A 25,638-nucleotide genomic window follows, 5' to 3' on the forward strand; every position below is an offset into this window, starting at 1 on the left:
CAACTGGGAAAGTTTGGTAAACAATTTTAGTATGAACTACATGCCAAAAGTTTCGTATGGATGTCTAGCATAACATACTAAAAGTTCACATCAATCGGAGTAACGAGCTAAAAGATACAGCATAAAAGGCGAGCTAGGTCATGGCTGAAAACTGACAGAATCCCTCCTGAATTCTTCCTGAGTTTTACTGTAGGGCTGTTTTCACCTCCTAAACGAGCTCAAAACCTAGATATTTTCGAGTGGGGAGATAGGAAATTCTTTTCCGATCAGAATGGAGGGACGGACCGTCAAAATCTGAATCGTACGAGAATTCTACAACGATTTTAGTGAGGGTCCCACATCTGAATTTTCTGATTACGAAATTTCATGAGCTAACACAAAACAGAAGGTAGCCATAATCAACGGCTACCCTTCCGCATGAGATGCAATCTCAGCCATCCAAGTTTTCCACCGAACTGATAAACTTGTGGAAACTTTTAGGCGACTAGCCACCTAAGTATAGTGGCCACGGCTACGCCAGGCGCCACTTGCACCATCGTGCCGCTGGCATGCACAAACTATGCCAGCCATTCCATCACGCCACTGGCGTGCACGAACTATGCCAGCCATGCCACAATGGCACTGGCGTGCGCTAACGGCGCCACGGTACCATTATCAGGCGCCAACAGAAGGTAGCCATAATCAACGGCTACCTTCCTCATGAGATGCAATCTCAGGCATCCAAGTTTGCCACCGAACTGACAGACTTGTGGCAATTTTTAGGCGACCAACCACCTAAGTCTAGTGTCCACGGCTACGCCATGCGCCACTTGCACCATCGTGGCGCTGGCATGCACAAACAATGCCAGCCATTCCACCACGCCACTGGCATGCACGAACTATGCCATCCATGTCGTAATGCCACCAGCGTGCGCTAAAGGCGCCACTGTACCATTATCAGGCGCCAACAGAAGAGAGCCATAATCAACGGCTATCCTTCCTCATGAGATGCAACCTCATCCATCCAAGTTTGCCACCGAATTGACAGACTTGTGGCAACTTTTAGGCGACCAGCCGCCTATATCCAGTGGCCATGGCTACGCCAGGTGCCACTTGCACCACAGTGCCACTGGCATGCACGAGCCATGCCAGCCATGCCGCAATGCCACTAGCGTGCACCAAAACGCCACTGCGCCATTATCAGGCGCCAACACAAGGTAGCCACAATCAACGGTTACCCTTCCTCATGAGACGCGATCTCAGCCATCGAAGTTCACCACTGAGCCGGCAGGCTTGTGGAAAGTTCCAGGCGACCAGCCAAGACGAGCCTAATAGCATCACATGCTACTTTGCAAGCCTCTCGATCTTAAATTTCCATAAGTAGCAAAGTGCTACATGTTTTCCACTGAAACACTAGAGACATCAAACATGTCACAAAATGGGGATACTCATCAGGGTATTGGTCTGGCGGTTTACAGCGTGCGGCGTGAAATACGCCCATTACAAGAAAGTGTCATAAAGCGAGGCAGTAAGTAAGGGAAAGAAGTAATGGTGTAAACAGATCCTTCATTATGGAAACATAAATTCCCGACGTTACACTTGACTCCTCTCTTCCACTACTCAATCGTTTCCAATTCCTACGATACCAGGGTACGTTTATTACGACTTGTATAAATAGGTTTCACCTATTTCCACCAGACAACAAGTTTTGGTCAGAGAAAAACACAGTATACATAACTCACCTGATAGCTTTCCGTTCTTCTAAACAATTCTACTTTCTGATACAAGTCGTAAAAAATCACACTTTCAGAATCAACGATTCTGGTTTCAACACTTTCTTCGCTTCCCTCCCTAAGACCAACCCTTCTCCTTCACTTTGTGACCGAAGCAATCCTGGAACGGTCATTTCTTGGTTTAGGCCAGGATTGTACAGATTGATCTCTCGAATCAAAAGTACTCCCGTGTAGTTCATTGTTTAGGGTTTAGACTCGTTTCTCATCCATACACACGAAATTATCAAAACCGGCATAAACAGTATTCACCCACAAAATTGGCAACCACAGTTGGAGGTTAATCTCTCGGTTACAATATCAATTTCCAATTTACAATTTCATTTTTCAACCCCGACCTCAAGATGGTAGAACTCAGGTCCGGATCAGCAATAAACCCTGTGAACACTAGCGCTAAAATCATCCTCGGTATTAACGTTCCTTCCAGTAGCATTAATACTCCACCTGTCAACACCAGCGGCGTGGAAAATATTCCTTAAGGCGTTACACCTTTGATCACCATATCCAGAGCCGCTGCCGCCACCCCCAACGTTTCTTCAAGTGTGACATGTTCAACCGTCACCAGAGCCGCTGCTACTCCACCATCAGGACGAGAGACTGGAGGAGCCAGAGGAAGCGAATCCCATATTACCGTTGTTGATTTGATGTAAAGACAGAAAGTTCTTTCCAAAACTCAGACGGATATGGTCACAGCTCAGAAGGAGCCTTTTCAACGTTTCGCTCCAGAAGCTGCTCCACTTCAATGTTTCGCTCAAGGAGCCGCTCCGCTTCAACATTCTCTCCAGAATTCTCCAATCCTCCCTGCCAATAATCATGCCATAGCTTCCACTCTCCTCCCTTTCAAGGATCGTGATCACAGCCAGCCAAGGTTCGTAGTTGTGGCTACTTTTTGATCCATCTCGCCAAACCTCGTGGTCGTGGACAGTTTACTCGCTTACGCATCCAGCCAATCCCTTTGCTTCCCTAGACGCCCATGAAATTCCAGCCAACCTATTTTGGTTCCCACGACGATGTAGTCTCTTCTGATCACAACTGCTTCCAAGAACTAGTGTTGCTCATTTGTCGATACCAGCCAGAGCTTTACCATAGCAACAACCACTACAAATGTAATCCATACTTCTCCATATTTTAGTTTCACGTGGAAGAAGTAATAGAGTCACCAGTACGGATGCAAGATGATGTCTTTATCGTGGTCAACTCACCGACCATACAAGATAGAAACATGTAAACCACAGTTGGGGACTGAGGATCTACAGGGATCCCTTCACTGTCAAAGCTCAGAAGACACGGTCAACCAAAAGGTCGTAGCCATGATAAGGTCATCCACTCTTCAAAGGTGTAGCGTAAGAATATCATCACCTCCATGTCTTGAAGGCGCCTGCAACACTTCACGAGGCTGCAGCGTATCCCAAGCCTACTCTGAGAAAACAACTTCAGTAACCAAAGAGAAGTGCGACTGGGGACTTCTCATCACGGTCCATCCCCGACAACAATCAAGCATTCATGAGATAACTCCAGATACGCGGCTGAAACATTTTTCTTGAAGATACAGAGGGAGCCACGATTAACGACATAACTCTCTCACTTCTACCTCTTCGTTATCCAGAATGTTTTTTCCATGTGATATTCCAAGCATCCCATCATCACATCCAGGAGAGTATGATAAGATTGTATCGAATCCCATAGGCATGGATTCAAGGCGATGTAATTAAAGTGGGCTAAACTTGGGGACTGAAGCCTCCTTCATGTTTAGAAGCTTAAACGCAGCCACCACCTTACCAGTGAATGCAGCAGAATCACATCTTCCACGAGAAAATAGGCTCAGGATAATTACACATGGGGACTATCAGAGTGGGATGCCTTCACTTCCCTCAACCAGGTTATTTCCGATTTCAACATCATCACTGTCAAAGTTTTACGAGCCGCAAGATTTTCTCAACATGAAGCCGTACACGTGCATCAAAGACCCCAAAAGCACGCCATATAGATACATTCACATGCCCGGCCACGCCATCAGATCTAACAGAAGTATAACTGGGGATTGCTCACTGCATCCCATTCCATACAATAGTCCAAGATTCAGAAGATGGTTCAAAGGATGTTTCTTGGACTGAAGTCCTAGTAGCGGCACATCGGCAACGTAGCGCCTCTTAACTCATCTATTTCGCCCAATGGTTCCAGAATATTTCGACCATACAAGCATCCACGACATATCATCATTGCAATCAGAAAGTCCAGGCACCAAATAATCTAAAGTCAAGGATGGATCAACAACGCAAGCACAATCTCCAAAGATTAGACCTGACATGATCATCGCCGAGCATATATTTCATCCATCCATCCCAAGAGTGTAATGGAGTTTAGTAAATTTTAAAACCCATTGGAGAGGTTAGATACTCATTCTTCTGAAGTTAGAACCTTATTACACATTCTGGAGAAGGTCGATGGTACTGTTGGGTGGCTACATGCGAGAGCACCTACCTTGAGTTCTCCTGGATCGCCTTGCTTCTGATTATAACTATTGGAGATTTCTTTGTTGTCGTTAATGCTCGCTCTACCACTGCTAACAAACAACGAAGAAGAGCCAGACGCTGCAGACGAAAGCACAGAGCTGAACGAGCAACAAAAAAAGAAGAGGGTCGATACCCCTTTTCATACGAACGCAGTTTCTAGAGTTTGAACATGATAAGGATTCCTTATTGCTCCATGAACGAGAATAAATGACTAGGCGCACCACACTCATGCTCCATAGCCGAACGAGTAGTGTGCCAATATCTCCGCTCCATAACCAAACCAGCAGCACACCAGCACGAGGAACACCAGTCGCTCAACCTGCAACTCTCCATGGCTCCAGCACTCCGTGGTCAAGCCAACTCTCCATGGCTCCAGCACTCCGTGGTCGAGCTAACTCTCCATGGCTCCAGCACTCCGTGGTCAAGCCAACTCTCTATGGATCCAGCACTCCGCGGTCAAGACAACGCTCCATGTCACCAGCACTCCGTGGTCAAGCCAACTCTCCATGGATACAGCACTCCGTGGTCGATCTAACTATCCATGGATCCAGCTCTCCGTGGTCAAGTCAACTCTCCATGGCTCCAGCACTCCGCGGTCAAGCCAATGTTCCATGCCACCAGCACTCCGTGGTCAAGCCAGCGCCAACGCTCCGAGCGCCAACATCAATAATCCGCGGCCAATCCAGTAGCGCCAACATCAACAGTCCACGCCCTAGCCAGCAGCGCCATTGACCTAGCCAGCCAAAGCAGCGTCATCTTCTCTGCTCCACAGCCAGCCAAAGCAGCGTCATCTTCCTGCTCCACATCCAGCCAAAGCAGCGCCATCCTTCTAGCGCCATTGACCTAGCCGTCCAAAGAAGCCCATCCACCTTTCCAGCGCCATCGACCTAGCCAGCCAAAGCAGCGCCATCCAACTTTTCGTAACCATCCAATGCCCGTTCCACATACCAAATTGCAGTGCCACCTCTGCCGATCAATATTCGAAGTTGCAGCACTGACGCCCAACACCCTATGGCCAACCCGGATTTATGGAAATCCGTCAATGCAAGGATCACAGATTCTTCATGCCTCTTGAAAAAGGTTAGCCAAATCTTCCTGACAATCTCTTCATGACTTGTCGTTTCGATTTTATCCTTATCTGTCACCATCCCATGCTTACCCCGAAACAATGCCACTGTTCCGAGCTAAGCAGGGGACTTAATGTTGATGATGGTTTTTATCTTAGGGTTAAAATTGTAAAACCTTGCATCTGATGTGACGTCACTCTATAAGGGAACAGAGCCACGAGTGCCAACCTCTGTACTGGCATATTTATTGAGTCGTTCAATATATTTACATGAAATTTATCCATACTGGCGGATGTAGCAACAATCCCAGACGCTCTGTAAATTTTGGCGCCTTGCCATATTACTTACTAATATAAGATTCACTGAGTACTTTTCACGTGCTATGTTCCCCGGAAGAACCCTTAATATCGGTATGGCATGACGGATTTGTGTTCACTCGCAGCAGAGTAGCACGGATATCCAAGTACCAAAGTTAAGGACATTGCACGAAATACTCAGTCAGAAAGCAAAGAATAAATGGCGCCGCGGAGTAAGAGCAACAACGAGGGAAGCGTGCGCCACTTGGCCACCCCCATGCTACCCAACCGGACCTTATTCCCCGTCGACCAATCGGGTCACTTTAAACCTGCCACACTCCCAATGAGTTGTGGTTGGGCCCATACTTGCGGACCCTATTTCCCAACGACCAATCAGGTCGCATTAAACCTGCCACACGCACCAAAAGGTGGCCACGCCCGTTCTTGGCCGACCCCTCCTTTTATCGACCAATTAGGTTGCTCTAAACCTGCCACAACACTCAAAGAGGTGGAAATTGCGTCAAGTGGTCACCATGCCAAATCGGTTCCCAAAGATTGTACAAACAACTCGGAACGTTTGGTAAACAATTTTAGTATGAAATACATGCAAAAATTTTCATATGGATGTCCAGCATAACAGACTAAAAATTTAAATCAATCGGAGTAACGATCTAAAAGATACAACATAAAAGGCGAGCCAGGTCATGGCTGAAAATTGACAGAATCCCTCTTGAATTCTTCCTCAGTTTACCGTCGGGCAGTTTTAACCTCCTAAACAAGCTCAAAACCTAGATATTCCCTCTTAGGGAGGTAGGTAATTATTTTCTGATCGGAATGGAGGGGCGGACCGTCAAAATCTTAGTTCGTACGAGAATTCTACAACGATTTTAGTGAGGGTCCCACATCTGAATTTTCTGATTACGAAATTTCATGAGTTAATACAAAACAGAAGGTAGCCATAATCAACGGCTACCCTTCCGCATGAGATGCAATCTCAGCCATCCAAGTTTTCCACCGAACTGATAGACTTGTGGCAACTTTTAGGCGACTAGCCACCTAAGTATAGTGGCCACGGCTACGCCAGGCGCCACTTGCACCATCGTGCCGCTGGCATGCACAAACTATGCCAACCATTCCACCACGTCACTGGCGTGCACGAACTATGCCAGCCATGACGCAATGCCACTTGCGTGCGCTAAAGGCGCCACTGTACCATTATCAGGCGCCAACAGAAGGTAGCCATAATCAACGGATACCCTTCCTCATGATATGCAATTTCAGCCATCCAAGTTTGTCACCGAACTGACAGAATTGTGACAACTTTTAGGCGACCAGCCACCTAAGTCTAGTGGCCACGTCTACGCCAGGCGCCACTTGAACCATCGTGCCGCTGGCATGCACAAACTATGTCAGCCATTCCACCACGCCACTAGCGTGCACGAACTATGCCAGCCATGCCACAAAGCCACTGGCGTGCGCTAAAGGCGCCTCTGTAGCATTATCAGGAGACAACAGAAGGTTGCCATAATCAACGGCTACCCTTCCTCATGATATACAACCTCAGCAATCCAAGGTTGCCACCGAACTGACATACTTGTGGCAACTTTTAGGCGACCAGCCGCCTAGATCCAGTGGTCATGGCTACGCCAGGCGTCACTTGCACCACCATGCCACTGGCATGCACGATCCATGCCAGCCATGCCGCAATGCCACTAGCGTACACCAAAACGCCACTGCGCCATTATCAGGCTCCAACACAAGGTAGCCACAATCAACGGTTACCCTTCCTCATGAGACGCGATCTCAGCCATCAAAGTTCGCCGCCGGCAAGTTCCAGGCGACCAGCCAAGACGAGCCTAATAGTATCACATGATACTTTGCAAGCCTCTCGATCTTAACTTGCCACACGTAGCAAAGTGCTACATGTTTTCCACGATAACGCTCGAGACATCAAACATGTCACAAACTAGGGGATACTCATCATAGTATTGGTCTGGCGGTTTACAACGTGTGGCGTGCAATACGCCCATTACAAGAAAGTGTCATAAAGCGTGGGGGTTAGTAATGCCAAGAAGTAATGGTGTAAATGGATCCTTCATTATTGAATCATAAATTCATGACGTTACACGTTACTCCTCTCTTCCACTACTCAATCGTTTCCACTTCCTACGAGACCAGGGTACGTTTATTACGACTTGTATAAATAGCTTTCACCTATTTCTACCAGACAACAAGTTTTGGTCAGAGAACAACACAGTATCCAGAAATCACCTGATAGCTTTCCATTCTGCTATCCAGTTCTACTTTCTGATACAAGTCGTAAACAGTCACACTTTCAGAATCAACGATTCTGGTCTCAACACTTTCTTCGCTTTCCTCCCTAAGACCAACCCTTCTCCTTCACTTTGTGACCGAAGCAAGCCTGAAACGTTCATTTCTTGGTTTAGGCCAGGATTGTACAGATTGATCTCTCGAATCAAAACTACTCCCGTGCAGTGCATTGTTTAGGGTTTAGACTCGTTTCTCATCCACACATACAAAATTACCAAAACCGGCAGAAACAGTTTGCACCCACAAACAGTCTTTTACTTTTCTATTTCCGCAATTATAATTGTTTTATTATAATTAAAAGTAAAATACACAAACTTTAATTCATATTTACTTGATAGCAATCCTATTGTGTTTAGTTAAGTCTGAACCTATTATCAAGTATACATACTTTGTTGTTGTATTGTCTCGGTCTTGTATCTATAGTCAATCACACAAGTTATTTTGTTGTCGTATTGTCTCGATCTCGTATACATGGACAATCACACGATGTGTGAACCGATTAGTTGTATTATCTCGACTCAGTCCATAGACAATCACTTTCGGAGAAATGACTTATACGTGGAAAAGTTTTAGATTGAGGTATATTTGGGTACCCTCGTCTTTTCAATTGGTATCAAAGCAGGCAAACACGAAAAGATCTAATAATATGTGTTTGATGCGACCCAACCTATAAGACATGAGTCAAAGTAGAGTTAAGCGAGAGCGAAAACTAAAGAAAGACTCAGTTAACGTGTTACAAGATATGTGCTCAAGAGGAGATAGTTTTTCAATTTCAGAGTGCTCAATTGATGATGTCTATAACGAGATATCTTTGAGTTACATACTTGAGATTTCTGATGAAAGATCAAGTGTAAAAACATATGAACTAAAGGAATTGAGCAAACAATTTCTTATTTGTTCTAATGATATTTTTTCAGCACTTGAAAGAGAACGAGATTTAACTTTAAAGTTTCAAAATCTCGATGAAGAGCATAACTTGCTGAAAGAAAAATGCTCACAACAAATATAGAGTCTTAAAGACAAAATATGTGCTAGTCTTTCTCAAGCTGAGAAAGATCGTAATGACGCTCTTGAAAAAGTACATTTGTTGGAAGAAAAACTTGCTGAATATTATGCAAGGATTAACTCTCAACAAAATAACTTTGAAGAGAAGTAAGGAGAATATCTCACACGAGAAAAACGCCTTGAGGCTGATCTAGCTAGTGCTCTTGATAAAATCAAGACATTGGAAGAATAAAATTTGGACCTTAAGAAGTTAAATGTTAGCTCAAACAATTTAACCTCAATGTTAGAAGCAAGTAGAAATCATCGTGATACACGAGGATTGGGCTATAAGGGAATAGATGCTTCACGTATTAGCAAAGAGGTAAAATTTGTTAAAGCTACAAATTATTCTAAACCATAGGCTTCCACTGATGTAAAAGATGCTCGTAAAGAAGGAAAACCAGTCAAGCTTAAGAATCATGTTCAACCATACTCTTCAAGTACGACAATCAAAGAGAGCACTTCTTCTAATGTCAAGAAAGCAACAAAGTTGAACAAAGAGAAGAAGAAGAAGAAGAAGAAGAAGAAAGAAGAAGAAGAAGAGGAAAAAAAATCATCAAGCTCCAATGCAAGAGGATACACAAAAAGGTAACATTAAAACTCAGACTTCGTATGTTACTAAGCGTTGTTGTTATTGTGGTAATAAAGGGCATGTGGAATGGGGATGCAATTCGTAAGATAAAAGATACACTTTCTTTTGTATCAAACGAATTGGCTAAGATTGCTCCCCCAAAGAACTCAGATCGATATTGTCCTAAGTTTAGGCAAAAGAATTATTATAATGATAGTTCAAATTTTGCCTATCACTCGACAAGGCCATATTATAAAATACCATATTATAGAAAAAGATATGACTTTGCAAATGCTAAGACAAGATCTGATGTTCCAAATTGGAAAAAAGTTGTTTTGCAAAGTATTCAAAAGGACAATCGTCCTAATGGTATGAAGGAGAAAGTTGCTCCTGCGAAACTCAACTCTAAATGGGTCCCAAAGTCCTCCATAGCCAAGAAGGGACCAAAAGTTAGTCACAAGAATGACTCTCGGCTGTTAATTGTTGGTGACAATAATTATAAGAGTTTTCTTGAAAGACTATAAAAAGACATCATGTCTGAAATCTCTTGGACCAGTGAACTTTGTGATAATGACACTCTTCATCACAAGTCAAAGAAGAAAAACAAGAGATGGAACAAGAGAAAACAAACCAAGAAAGAGGTCGGGAATGATGATTCTGTCTTAGTCACTCGTGACGAACAAGACAAGGATCAACCCAACACAACCTAGTTGTGTTGGAATGTGCATGCTCACCTTTGTGCTCAATCTTATGAAAGGTGAAGAAGCACGTGAAACTGAGCACTCGGTTATTATATGACTAATTAACATCTTTAGGGAGATTTCTTTTCTTCTATTCTCATACCTTCTCTATCTATATTTGAACTTTTGATAGAAAAGATAATTTGGACTTTATGATGTTGATATCTTCTGATCATATTTGTGTAGCTCTTGTTTTTACGGTTAAAACGAGCCAAAAATCACTGAATTCGGACATCGTATGCAAAAGTTACTACTGTAACCAATCCTAGTAGCTAGTTAGGGATTTTGTAACCGGTCCTAGTAGCTAGTTAGGGATTTGTGTAACCGATCCTAGTGGTTGGTCAATACGAAGGAGTGTAAAACTGTTTTGCCTATAACTTCTTCGTCCGAACTCGGAATGACCTCATTCTTTTTGCGTTGGTTTCATAATTTAATTCCCTAAAATATTGAGGTAATTGCAATACGTGATTTTCTGTTGAATATTTATGGTGTATTGCAAATTGGATTTATGGGATGTATGATTTCGGTTTTCGTAACCTTAATATTCGATCTCATAGTGTGTGAACCCTTATGGTTTGGGTGACTTTTTGATTTAGCGGGATTGAGTTCTAGCCCATGTTGGTAGGATTTATCAAAGGATCATGAGGGGTTCTGATTGAAAAAATATGTGAAAAAGTCATAATATGTTGAATCGTTTGGTTTAGCATAAAAGCATATGTGTTTCGGGGTTTCAACTTTCGCATTGCAATAGTGAAAACCGGTTTCAAACTTTCTCTGGTAAAGGTTTGTTTTTTTTGTTGTTATTTTGTCTTGCAAGAGGTTGACAACATAATGGGAAAAGTTCTAACTTGAACTTACACTTAATGATAGTCCGCCCAGGAAAGATATGAAGAAAAAGGAGAAGAGGATGCGGAAATTGAGGTAAATAATTTGTTAGCTAATCGTTTTCCTGTTTAAGAAAATCTTGATTTTATTGCATATATTTATTTCTTTTGCTTAACAAAATTTCGGTACAGTTGAGGTTTTATTCCATTATTTGTACATGGGTGTGTGTGTGATTCAATTGTCTCCGGTTAAGAAAAACTATTGTTATCTTGCTTTATGGTTTGGTATCAGTTGTTTAGGCTTTGAAATTACGGTGCAATTGCAATACTTTAATGTCTATGTTGTTTAAAATGCGTCCGGTTGAGGTAAATAATTATGCAAGTTGATTTATTTGGTTTTTATGAATTGTTTATGGATTAACGAAAGAAAAAAGTTTACGGGATGGATTGTTTAGTCCAATTCGATTCCGGATAAGAGAAACTAAGTTTATCTTAGTTAGACTTGTCAAAGTGGAGGTTTCGGTTATTCAAGTCTAATCGAATGCCTTAACAAGAAATGCTAGTTAACTAACCTAGTACTTGTCTTGTTTAAAAGTGAAAGGTCTAAGTTATTGATGAGAATAACTAGAGACTCATGAGAAAAATAGAGAAATTCTGATCTTTATTTTGGTCTTATCGAACAAGCGATTATATTTGTACAATCGGGTTAGCAAAGTAACTAAGGTGCTTAATCGATTTTTGGTTTTCTAAACTATTAGGGATAATTGCTTCGGGCAATTGTTTCCTTGATAACATATCAAAACAAAATTACTTTGTAGTTTCAGTTTTGATATTGGTTATCAAAAATAGTGTGTGGAACCCTCGTGCTTAACTCTTATAGGTTTTGCAAGTCTCTTTGTAAGATTTGTAAGATCCTTTCGGTTTGTTCTTTATTTGCTCGTACCTTTGTTATTTTGTGACAAAAGGGGGGAGAAATATATAGAGTAAACAAGTGATATTGATATTGATTTGGTATCACTAAGGAAAGGACAATGGTGCTTAAACGTTATATCTAACGAAAGAGTAAAGCATAGACTAAGGGGGAGTAGCATATCATATGATAATGGAAGTAACAAAGATGGGCGGATTGAAAATCTACCTATCTTACCTTTAGGGGGAGGATTAGATTTTTTATTATAATGTCAACAACCACATCTAAAGGATTGAATGTATACAGGTTATTATGTTGTTGAATTTGGGAATCAAGCGTATGTGTAATGAATTCTTGTAATTTGTTTATCCATATGATGTAAGAGTTTTGTCACTAAAATTGATAAAGGGGATATTGTTAGAGCATAGCTCGGTTGAACCCACCAAGCATTGGTATTTCAAGTTTGGTTGTTATATTTTAGTGAACCAAAACTCATTTAAAGAGTCGCTTGATTATTTACTAGAGTCAACTTTGTATAGGTTAGCTTGAAAGTATTAGGATATGAGACTTACAAGTATTACGTGAAGAATTGAAGAATGTGAAGAAGTAAGGAGCTACAACGACGACATCATCCTTCCACTTGAGGTTAGTAATATTTGACTTGAATTGTTTCATTCCCTAACGTATCTTTCAATTCGTGCATATTGAAAACATAACTGTGAATCTGTGATATTATACTTTAGTTAGACATAGTATTAAGGAATTACAATACGAAGTATAACGTCTATCTTTTGAACTTCGTAGATAACACATCGACATAATCGTATGAATGCTATTGTGATTATGTATGGGTATGGGTGAAGATTTCGTCCTAGGAAACAATGTCTTACATTCGTTTAAAGGAAGTAAATTCATAAAAAAAAATTGTGAATCGAAAGGGAAATCGCTAGGCTTATTGGTATTGTTATTCATTGCAAATCTTTTGAATTACCAATATGTGTGTTTAGTATAACCGCTCATAACTTGTTTATGTATCTTGGTAAAACTATTCACAAGGCCTGACTTTTGTATTGGTATGAATTTTATTAGTGAAACCGATCTTAAGTAATCACCTAAAATGGTAAGACCGATATCTTGAATTTGGTGTGACTAAATACTAGCCATTGGGTAACCGATCCTAGTAATAGGTGTGGCCAATCACAAGAGAGAGTGTAATAGATCCTTGTAAGAGATTTAACAAGTTTTAGTAAGTTGGTGTAACCGATCCCATAACTTGGTCAAACCGATCACAAGTTTTACCATAAGAAGTGGTAACCAATCCTAGTACTTAGTTAGCCATTTTATGGTAACTAGTGTAACCGATCCTAGTACCCACTTGGAGGTAGAAACCTAAACTTTATGTTGAGGTAGAACCGTGAAATCCATTAATGGTGATTTGATAGGATAATCAATCACATAGTTCTTGAAAGTCAGATGAACCAATTTTAAACTTGTTTGGAAGTGTGGAAAATCGGTTCCAAGATTGTAAATATGAAAAAGGAATTACAAAGTAAAGATGTCGACATACTTTGAACATGTGCAGTAACTCTTATCTTTTATTGTTCAAAGATATTCCTTAATAGCTAAAGGAGAATCCCGGGTCGAAATAAATTGAGAATCTTTTAATTAAGGTTTTTAGTTTTTATATGCTTATAATTTCCAGCAATTAAAATGCATATCTTTAGAAAATAAAAATTAGTAATGTGCGTTTACTAGTTGGAAATTTTCTACTGAGATTTCGGTCATTAATTGGACAGAGCATTTCCAGGAATTATGAAAACCGTTTTTGGCTTTATTGCATATCTTTGAGAATATTCATCTTTGGAAATTCCTTGGTGTCCAAACTTCCTTGGTCTTTAAATATTAAAGTTTGCATTTTTAGCAAACTAATCCTCAGAGCCAGCAAAACTACCTAATTGTGTTGTTACTGGTGGAACCGCCTATTCGGAGAGGAAAGTAACCTAATTAGGCGAAATCTCTTACGGCCGCTAAGTTTAAATACTTCTTTGGGATTGAGAAGCTCTATTAGTACCGTTGGTGGGAAACTAGATAATTGCAGTTTATTATTAGTTTTCGATTGATTTGATTGACTAACGGTGGTTGAACTTTGATTGCACCTAGTTTGTTTATGCTTGAGAATCTTCTCTTCTGATATAAAATTCACTCAAACTAGATCGAAGTTTCGACGGGGATCTTTAGACTGTTTGTAGATCTAAAGACGTCTTATGATAATCCATTGTTAACAAACTCCGTTCTATGTGTGATTGATCACAAGAGATTCAAGTTGTTTATGTGCAAGTGTTTATTGGAGAACAAATAAAATATCTGGGTTCATAATCTTTGGTGTGCACAAAACTTGTTTCGTCTGGAAAAGGATCCAACTATAATCGGTTTATCTTTGTGATGGATTTGATTGATTAGTTGAGTATATCGTCATCATTTTGTGATTAAAAGTATTGATTGCATAATCTTAACAATTACTTTGGTAGTTGTTGAAAAGATAGATCTAAGGAGCTGACATAGGAGTTTATTGGGATAAACGGAAGAGCCTTTTGTCAAACTTATATCACTTGGTTGAAAAGAGTTGTTACCGAACAGATTTGTTCTTTGTTTACTGTTTGGAATACGAACCAAAGGAATTGTTCCAAGTGCGTGACTTATTGCAAGTTGGAGGCGCAGGGAAACATACGGAACTAGGTGAACTATTGGCTTAGGTGCGTGGTCTCAACTATATGAAGTTGGTTTAGATTTTGTATAACGGCTTAATCCTGAGAGTATTCAATTCTGGACAAGGTCCCGGGTTTTTTTTTGCATTTGTGGTTTCCTCGTTAACAAAATCTTGCTGTGTCTTTTACTTTTCTATTTCCGAAATTATAATTGTTTTATTATAATTAAAAGTAAAATACACAAACGTTAATTCATATTTACTTGATAGAAAGCCTATTGTGTTTGGTAAAGTCCGAACCTATTATCAAGTAAACATACTTCGTTGTTGTATCGTCTCGATCTTGTATCCATATTCAATCACACAAGTTATCTTGTTATCGTATTGTCTCGATCTCGTATCCATAGACGATCACACGAAGTGTGAACCGATTAGTTTTATTGTCTCGTCTCAGTCCATAGACAATCACTTTCGGAGAAAGGATTTATAGGTGGAAAAGTTTTAGATTGAGGTATATTTGGGTACCCTCGTCTTTTCAAGGTAGAGCTGCTGTAAATGATGGCCAGTGAAGATGGCTGAGGTGAACTCGAGTAACAAGACAGAAGGGTGATTGATGATCAGATGCAAGGGAATGAAGAACGTGCTCGAGTCTGCAGTTCACAGAACAGGTAACAGAGAAGAGTTTGAATGAAGTGGGAGTGTGACCGAGTTTTGGAATCCAGAAGGAAATCTTTTTCTCGGAGGGCCTGATATACGCGAGAATTAGATGTCATGGGATAACAATCTAGAAGAGTTTATAGTTCACGGAGGGGGAAGTGTCCGTGGAATGTTTTGATTGAAAATTGAAATCCCGTAACTTTATCTTTTCACGGAGATGTGAATGTCCATGATTTTGATCGGAGAAAAATAAAACTCAAGGAAATTTATTTCTCACGATGGAGTGTATGTCCGCAGGAAGAAAATAAGAATGTGTTGTTTGTTCCAAGGAACTGATTAGTTGAATGAGTTTACTTGAGATTTTGCTTGCCAGTTCTCCATAACTGAAAGGCTTGGTATTTGAATGGGATGGACTTGTTAAGCATTTGATGAGAGCCCATATGATGTGCCGCAATATGTTCTCACGACCATATTTTGGACGTGACTATTAGGCGAGATTTTGGCAAGTTTGGCGACTACTTTGACCGGGATTTGGCACGCGCGCGCATCTACTATTTGGCACATATAAAAAAAATATTCTATCTTTTAATTTGGAATCAAATTTTTGGAGGGAAGATTACAAGGAAGAAAATCTAGGGTTTGGAGCTATTTCCATCACCGTAACTACTTCTTTACCGTTTTATTATATGAAACTCATGGGTTTTGTTAGTACCATGAGTAGCTAAACTTCTTAGTGATTGGGGATGAATTCTAGTTCTAATACATGATTTGATTCAACATACTATTGTTTGTGGGTGAAAATTATTTCTGCTGATTTTGGTAATTTTGGGTGTGTGGATGAGAAACAAATCTAAACCCAAAAAATGTACTGCACGTGAGTACTTTTGATTCGAGAGATCAATCTGTATAATCCTGGCCTAAACTAAGAAATGGTCATCTAGGCTTGCTTCGGTCACAAAGTGAAGGAGAAGGGTTGGTCTTAGGGAGGGAAGCGAAGAAAGTGTTGAGACCAGAATAGTTGATTCCGGAAGTGTGGGTATTTCGTGACTTGTATCAGAAAGTTGAACTGGCTATCAGATGATTTATGGATGTTTTATTGTTCTTCTGACTAAAACTTGTTGTTTGGTGGAAATAGGTGATACCTATTTATAAAAGTCGCAACAAAACGTACCCTAGTCTCATAGGAAGTGGAAACGATTGAGTGGTGGAAGAATGGAGTAACCCCATCAGACGTTATGCTTCCATGATGAGGGAAGTGAATTCGTGTAACCTTCAGTCATTACGCTTCCATGATGAAGGAAATTAATTGTTTACACCGTTACTTTTACCACCACTAACCGTCCTACTTCATGACACTCTCTTGTAACAGACACATTGCACGTCGCGTGCTGTAAACCGCCAGATCAATACCATGATGAGTATCCCCCAGTTTGTGACATGTTTGATGTCTCGAGTGTTTTCGTGGAAAACATGCAGCAGGCTGCTATGTGTGGCAAGTCAAAGTTAAAATACTTTGTCACAGGAGAATAGCATATGATGCTATTAGGCTTGCCTTGGTCGGCCACCTAAAACTTTCCACAGGTCCGTCAACTTGGCGACGAACTTGAATGGATGAGATTATCTCATGAGAAGGGGTAGTCGTTGATTATGGTAGCATCTTGTTGTATTCTGAAGTGGTGCCATTTGCTAGTAGCGCCTGGTGGAGCCATGGCATAACGGCATGCCAGTGGCGTAGCTGCGGCATGGAGGCATGCTAGTAGCTGTGGCATGGCGGCATGCCGGGGGCCGTGGCATAGAGACATGCTAGTAGCTGTGGCGTGGTGGCATGACAGTGTTCGTGGCATAGCGACACGCTAGTAGCTAGAGCTGGCAAACGGGCGGGACGGGTCTGGCTTGTGACCAACCCGCGGGTTACGGGTTAATACAAGCCTGAGCTCGCGGGTTGAAATTCTTCACGGGTGGTCATTTATCCCACCCGTGCCCGTCCCGGGTAAAGCTCGCGGGTTCACGGGTGCTCACGGGTTACCTGGTTTTTATTGAGTCAACTCGCCAGAAATCGATTTCTGGGCTATTTCCTTCCACATTCAGGGCATCTAAAGTTCCTTTCCTACAAGCTACAACCTAAGTATCTAACATTCATCCAATTCATTTGGTATATTAATTCAAAAACTCAAAATTGCAAAACTAAACAAATTAGTATTCTTAAAGAAACACAGACACAGATACTATCATAGTATCATACATTCATACTAAACTTACTAGTCATTGGTAGTTTACTTTAGTACTTAAGTACTTTAGTTACAGTTACACAGCACTTCATCAGTTCATGATAATTGATAAATAATGAAAATAAACTTCCGAGACCGAGACTGTAGATACCATTGTTTCTAATTTGTATCACCAAGTGCGACAATATCACAATATTAATAACCACTTCCTTCACAAAATATATATTGTGTGGTTAATCAAAAAAAGTGTTAACTATCAAAAAAACATCTCCAATCTCTTTTCTATGCAATATTTGGAGATACTGGTAAGTGATAAAACATTCTCATATTCCATGTTTATCTTTGAGTTGCTCCAACTATTCAATATGAATCTGTAATTTCAAGAAAAAATAAACCAAACAAAAAAAAAGATTCAAGTCAAAAACATGGAATTTGCATAATTACCCCGCTTTATATTGAAGAAGTACGCATACTAACTAGACGCATAAGAACTTACTTCCTCCACATCCTCCACTGCCCCATCCTCCACTGCGTCAGGTTCAAATCCTAATATATCTTCTTCAACGATCACATTGTCCTCATCCATATCTTCTTTTCCTATATGGATCATAATAGAACAACCAATGTTATAGATAAGATTTAGACACTCAACTAAATAAAATATTATTGATTTACTTACCAATTCCATATTCCCAATCACGAGTTTTTATTAACGCCTCAGCATTTTCAGGTAATAAGGAACTGCGAAATCGATCAATCACCCTTCCTCCAATGCTAAATGCAGACTCCGATGCGACGGTTGAAATAGGAATTGACAAAATATCCCCTGCCATTCTTGAAAGTACTGGATATTGTTGTTCATGGTTCTTCCAATAGTTTAGGATGTCTAGTGAATTTAGACAACCTCTGTACGTCTCGCCAAGATATTCATCTAACTCTGACAAGTCAGTTAATACATTACCACCACGTTCCTGTGTTGCAACATATTCCTGTTGACAAGACACTAGATATCAAGACACAGAATCCCAAAAAATCCAACAACCAATTCTTGGGTACATTCCTCATTCTATCATAAGTAATTACAATGACAAATAAACGATATATGGCATGCTCAGAGTTTACATTGACATATTAAATCTGGGTTCAAAGTTATCATCTTGTATTAAACATATATGGCATCATTGAAAGATCAAACCACATAAATACTTAACATAGATTCCAATTGTGAATTATCAAGAGAAACTAACAAAGTTATCATCTTTCTATCGTAGGAATTACAAAGTTATCATCTTGTATTAAAAAAAAAGAACATGTTTTGCAAACTTATACCAATCATGAAGAACTCAAATGAATTAAACTGAACATAAAAGTTGAAATTACAAAGTTATCATCATCTTGACCGTCACCACTTATAACATCGTTGTAATGGTCTGGTTCTGGTAACTCTTGTTCTTGTACACTTGACATCCTGAAATGGATGGAGCCACAAAGAACAAGTCAAAGAGTCATTCAGAGAATCAGAAACGTGAAAAACTGGCAATGTAAAGAAAAGAAAAAAAAATCAACTGTCTATTGAAACCTAACCATATTTCAGAAATTCTAAATCTGTTGTAAGTATTTATACAATTCTTCTTCTAAGCATAATGCTCTGATGGTGGTGGTGCTATTTCTGTTGCTGGCTGTGTTGGTGACTAAAAAGTATAGACTACCAATCTATTGAGAATTTGTCACTTGTATGAGTTGTTTGTGTAAAAGCTATCTTCATCAGGTGTATCATTGATTTCTAAGAGAAAGAGACATCACAGAACAAATTGACCTACCAGTCTCGTACCTAATAGTTCATCATATATAAACCTAATGTCAATGAAATTCAGACCTCAAATTCCACTACTGATATAGTCGAATATTCCAACCAAATCATACAGCTAAACACAACATTGAAGAATAACTTGAACTGAAAAAGATGCAGTAACTGATAGCAATAACAACACATGGAGGCAAAAGGACTCACTCTCTCCCCAGTACATTTAATCAAAGATGGTGCTTGATGTCCCCCCTGAGTTCCATGGAAAGGTTACATATGAGATTTTATTCATCACTAAACAGTAATTAAGTTGCAGGACAGAGAGACAAGAGTATTCAGATAAATTGTGTGGGACAAATCGATAAACACAACCAAAATTACCAATTAAAGAATCTAAATATCCTATGTGAAAACTACAGCAGAGATTACCAACAATAAAATTAGAATTGGGGAAAAAATGCTAGTATTTCATCTGCTGGTATGAGTATTCTCGGTAGACTGGATGAATAAAAAAAGTAAAGGGGTTAGATTTAAGAAATTAACAATTGATTACCAAAACCCATGTTTTATTTTGATGATATTTACGAGAAAGAAAAGAAAACTTACTTTTGATTGTAACTGTAAGAAGATGAAATCCGAAATTCAAACACGAGATCTGAAGTTAACCTTTACAGTGAACCTTTAAATACATGAGATCGATCTTCTTCTGCTGTTACACGAAAATTTCAGAGACAAAAAATGATATCTGGAAATAGTGAAGAGAAAAATCTTGGGTAAAAATTTGAAGTATGTTGTTGTTACCTGCTAGCCTTTAAACTTTGATCTTTAGATTTCAATTTGTTGTTCTGTGACTGTGATTCGTACCTGCCATCAGATTCAGAAGACTCAGCAGGGAAGAAGAAAAGAAGAGGAAGAATGAAGGCGGCAGCGGCTTAGGCTTAGGGAGTTAGGGTTTCTTTCTTCGTTTTTAACTTTTTATATGAGGGAAACAAGATATTGTGACACGTACGTAACAGGCTTACATTACTGTGACACGCGGCCTAGTGGTGGGGAATGAGACGGGTTAACCCGCGGGTTTCACGGTACGGGCCGGGTTAACCCGTTTCTTCACAAACCACTAATTATACAACCCGCGCCCGTCTTGTTTAGTTACGATCCGGGACGGGTGCGGGTTTTCACGGGACGGGACGGGCTAACCCGCGGGTTTTGGCTTGGTTTGCCAGCTCTACTAGTAGCCATGGCGTGGTGGCATGCCAGTGGCCGTGGCATAGCGACACGCTAGTAGCTGTGGCGTGGTGGCATGCCAGTGGCCGTGTCATAGTGACATTCTAGTATCGTGGCTTTGTGGCATGCTAGTGGCCGTGGCAAAGCGACATGCTAGTAGTCGTGGCATGGTGGCATTCCAGTGGTCTTGGCATAGCGACATGCTAGTAGACGTGGCATGGCGACATGCTAGTAGTTGTGGCATGGTGGCATGCCAGTGGCCGTGGCATAGTGACATGCTGGTGAGCCCGGGAAAGCGTATAAAATTGAAGCGAAATGAAACGGGCCTACAGTAATACCGCAAGTGCACGGTCGTCAGTTGTAGCTCGTGCAAGTACGGGTCGATCCACAGAGACTGGGAGTGTTTGGAGTTTCTAGCTATTTTGGGCTCCTAAATTGTTGTTGGTTAACTATGAAGCCTTTTGGGCTTTGGGTACCTTTGGATTATAGGCTTGTTTGACAATGAAGTGAACTGAGCTTGGGCTCAGTTGGTCTTGAAGTGCACTAGGCTTGGCCTTTGAAGTGCACTGGGCTTTGAGTGTCAATGGGCTTCTAGATTAACCCAAGACTGAACTGGGCTTTGTAATGAATCTGGGCCTCAGTAGTCTTTGAAATGAACTGAACTGAGTTGGGCCTTAGGTTTCTAAACAGATACAGTGGGCTTTTGTAATGACTGGACTTGTAGCCCATAATTGAACTGGACCTGGAGCAGCAGCAGTGGTGGCTTCAGCAGCAGCAGAAGCAGTGCACAGCAGCAGCAGACAAGGCTGGGCTGGAGAAGAAGCAGCAGCAGGGGAGGAAGGTAAGCAGGCAGGGTTGCAGGGCAACTGAGCAGAACTGGCAGCAAGGCCAGGGAAATAAGAAGATGGTAGGGGAGGTGGAGCAAACTAAATGTAGCAGTGGCACTAGGCCAAGGTAAAACATGGATATTTACAATGGCATAAGCAAACAGCAAACAACAATGATGATGGTGAAAGTGACAATGGCATAAAGAATGACAAAGAGATAAACCAAGGCCTAAGCCAAGGGCAATGGCAGGGGAGCAAAATTACAGATACAAAACAGAGAAACAACACAACTAGGTTATGAATCCACCTTGTGACCTAGCCAGATAGTGTAATTCTATGTTAAATCCCTGTCCCTAATGGAGCTAGGTGAAGGTTCAAGCCTGCCTATGTTCCAGGGCATACATAAATGGAATGGAAGGAGAAGAAGCTTGCTCAACTGTTTACTCCTAGCATTGACTGTCTTTTGACAGCACAATCAATCACAAGCACAGTTGAGCACTAAATTCCTCCATTTCTCAATCAGCTCAATTTACATGAATTATAACCTAACATTCCACCACTAACAGTGACTTAAGGCATCATCTCAGCGTAGCTATACACATACACATGTGAGCTCACATAACAGCAACAAAAACAAAACATTTACTAAACAGAGAACTACAAACTAACATGTGAACTAGAATGAAATGTGAATTAAAACATAAAACAAACTGAATTGAAACAAGATAAACTAAAACTGAATTTGGAATTAAAATTGAAAATTAAAATTAAATCTACAAATACAAAACAGGGAAGAAAAATCTACCCAAGAGGAACTGGCTAGTCCAGCCCTCATGGGGATACACTGGCTAGTCCAGAGATATCTATTGATACCCCCCTTGTGTTCAATTTATACAAAAAGGGACCTATGAACCCTAAATTAAAAACCCTAATTTTACAGACCTAGGGTTTGATTTTTTTTACCTAATTTGGTTGACAGGTCTTCACCACATCGTCGACCCATGCTTTATCTCTCTGCTCTGATTCTTCTCACGCTCCTGCTGCTGTGTCTAGCATGAATTACTTCATCAAACCCACGCCAAAAACTTGGTGGCGTCCCAGCAGAGGAAAAACAGGTTCAGAACAGCAGGTCCAACAGCAAATGAAGTGAAGCAGATGCAGATGCAAATGCTATGCAGTGAAATGCAAAAATAGCTAATAAAACTACAAGAAAAACACAGCACCAATCCCCGGCAACGGCGCCAAAAACTTGGTGGGCCCGGAGGTGTGTGAAAATTAAGCGCAATAAAAACGGGGGCCTACAGTAATACCGCAAGTGCACGGTCGTCGGTTGTAGCTCGTGCAAGTACGGGTCGATCCACAGAGACTGGGAGTGTTTTGGAGTTTCTAGCTATTTGGGCTCTAAATTGCTATTGGGCTTCTAATTGTGCTTTGGGCTTAGTGGGTTTGTTTGTAACAATGAAATGGTTTTGGGCTCAGTGGGCTTTGTAGTGCACTAGGCTTGGCCTTTGAAGTGCACTGGGCCTTGGGCTAACAGTGAACTGGGCCTTAGCTTTTCCCTTGGGCTTTGATTAAGTCCACAGTGGACTGGACCTTTGATTTTTGGAATGAACTGAACCTTGGGCTCAGTTGGCTGGGCCTTTAGATTAGCTAGGCTTCTGAGCTATGAACTAGGCTTTAGCCAAGCAAGAGAACAAATGGGCTTTTAAGTGACAGATCTTGAAACTGAAGTAACAAAAGTGTGTGAGAAGGTGACAGTGAACACATCAAAAGCAAAACAATGAACAAAAGTAAACAGAACAAAAGTATTATGAGAAGGTGACAGAACAATGAAACTAAACAGAGAACAAAAGCAAAACAAAATGGAACAAAGTGAAAGTGAGAAGGTGACAGTGAAAGTGATAAAATGTGAAACAATGAACAAGTAAACTAAAACAGCAAAGAAACTACTAGGTGATGACAGTGACTGGAAAAGTGACAGTGACACAAAGAATGACAAAGAGATAAACCAAGGCCTAAGCCAAGGGCAATGGCAGGGGAGCAAAATTACAGATACAAAACAGAGAAACAACACAACTAGGTTATGAATCCACCTTGTGACCTAGCCAGATAGTGTAATTCTATGTTAAATCCCTGTCCCTAATGGAGCTAGGTGAAGGTTCAAGCCTGCCTATGTTCCAGGGCATACATAAATGGAATGGAAGGAGAAGAAGCTTGCTCAACTGTTTACTCCTAGCATTGACTGTCTTTTGACAGCACAATCAATCACAAGCACAGTTGAGCACTAAATTCCTCCATTTCTCAATCAGCTCAATTTACATGAATTATAACCTAACATTCCACCACTAACAGTGACTTAAGGCATCATCTCAGCGTAGCTATACACATACACATGTGAGCTCACATAACAGCAACAAAAACAAAACATTTACTAAACAGAGAACTACAAACTAACATGTGAACTAGAATGAAATGTGAATTAAAACATAAAACAAACTGAATTGAAACAAGATAAACTAAAACTGAATTTGGAATTAAAATTGAAAATTAAAATTAAATCTACAAATACAAAACAGGGAAGAAAAATCTACCCAAGAGGAACTGGCTAGTCCAGCCCTCATGGGGATACACTGGCTAGTCCAGAGATATCCAATACAACACCCCAAAGCCTCTATTTATACCCAATTCCCCCAATTTAGGGTTTTACACAATTCCCTCAAAAATTCCCAAAACAGTTGAAATTAGGGTTTGGTATTCTCACCTAATTCGCTGAAATCAATCCCAATTAACGTCGACCCATGCCTTGTAATATCTTCCTGCTCTATTCCCATGCGCCAACTGCTACTCTAGACTCACCTATTTGACTGATTTCTCACCTAGGGTTTCAGAGAAAAGAATGGTGAGAAATCAGTGAAATAGAGGGCTAGAGAGAGGGGTATTAGGTGGTTTAGGTAATATAGGTGGTTGTGATGATGGTATGGTGGTTGCATGGTGGTTGTAGCAGGTGAAGAAGGTGGTGGACATGGTGGTGGTACGGGTCTGCAGACGGGGGAAGGAAGAAGATATTGAGAAGAAAGAAGAAGTCGATAGAGTTAGGGTTAGGGGGCGTCTGGCTAGGGGTATAGGGTGTTCGATACTTGGGTGTTAGGCGGGTTCAGAGAGGTTTGATGATCTGCGACAAGGAGCGATGGATGGGAAGATGGTAGGTGGATCCAACGGCGATACGGAGGTAAGCGTGGAGAGACCGTCGGATGAAGGGATGTAGCAAAACGGACGACCCAAGATGGAGATGGGCGTTGCGATGTAAAGCGGGGGCTTCAGAGTTTGATGTGCGATGATGGAGAGACCGTAGGATGATGAAATGCTTCGATCTGACGGCTGAAATCCGAGACGGGCTTGGATAGTGGAAATGTGTTTGAGTAAGGGTTTTGGGCCTTGGGTATGCCAAGCCCATATCTTCTTTAAGGACAATTCTTCTTCTTCAAGACCATTCCTAGCCTCTTGGTTTTGTGCACAACGTTCTTCGCGGCTTCCTTGCGTAACTCCTCCCGGCTTTTCACTACTTTTCTGCTCTATTCCGCTCCGCAATTCATCCAAACTTTATTTATTACCTAAAAATATAAAATTAAGTAAGAAAAATATTTATTCTTGAAAACAATGAAAATACTGAATATGGGATAAAATGTAGAATTAATGCACAAAAGATGAGTTAAATGCCAAGAAAAATATATAGAAATATGCACTTTTTAGCACTCATCAAATACCCCCAAACCTGAATTTTACTTGTCCTCAAGTAAAACAAAACTAAGGAAATCCTACCTATACCACTGTCGCTGGTCTCTCGAATGCATTTAGCGTATGCACTAAGCCTTTTAAACCACTAAGTGTCCCTAGTGGACGAGTGAAGTCTCGTGAAGGTTTGCTTAGAACGTACCTACAAAGTTCTAGGTCAAAATATAAGCTCAGATTCCATCAAATGTGACATGTGCAAGTCAGTTTAAGCTCACAGCAAAATGGAGATGTCAATCTAGCTATCAAAGGCACAATCCTAGCACTGATAACAACTAAAGACACGTGATAAGAGTGTAAAGTGTATCTACACATGTTTCTAGAATGACCTGAAGTTATG

General features: G+C 40.8%; 1 long non-coding RNA gene across 2 annotated transcripts; it reads right to left on the reverse strand.

Moving 5' to 3' along the window:
- Window positions 1-19,085: 19,085 nt before the first annotated feature.
- Window positions 19,086-20,490, reverse strand: LOC113334732. Of its 2 annotated transcripts, none has more exons than XR_003352920.1 (4): window positions 20,260-20,490; window positions 20,065-20,164; window positions 19,666-19,710; window positions 19,086-19,122 (listed from the first exon to the last, which is right to left on the reverse strand). It is a non-coding gene; the product is annotated as an uncharacterized LOC113334732 (long non-coding RNA). The 2 variants fall into 2 exon arrangements; XR_003352919.1 differs by having other exon boundaries at window positions 20,065-20,167.
- Window positions 20,491-25,638: the final 5,148 nt, after the last annotated feature.

The sequence above is a fragment of the Papaver somniferum genome, unplaced genomic scaffold (genome assembly GCF_003573695.1).
Source record: "Papaver somniferum cultivar HN1 unplaced genomic scaffold, ASM357369v1 unplaced-scaffold_137, whole genome shotgun sequence".
NCBI lineage: Eukaryota > Viridiplantae > Streptophyta > Magnoliopsida > Ranunculales > Papaveraceae > Papaver > Papaver somniferum.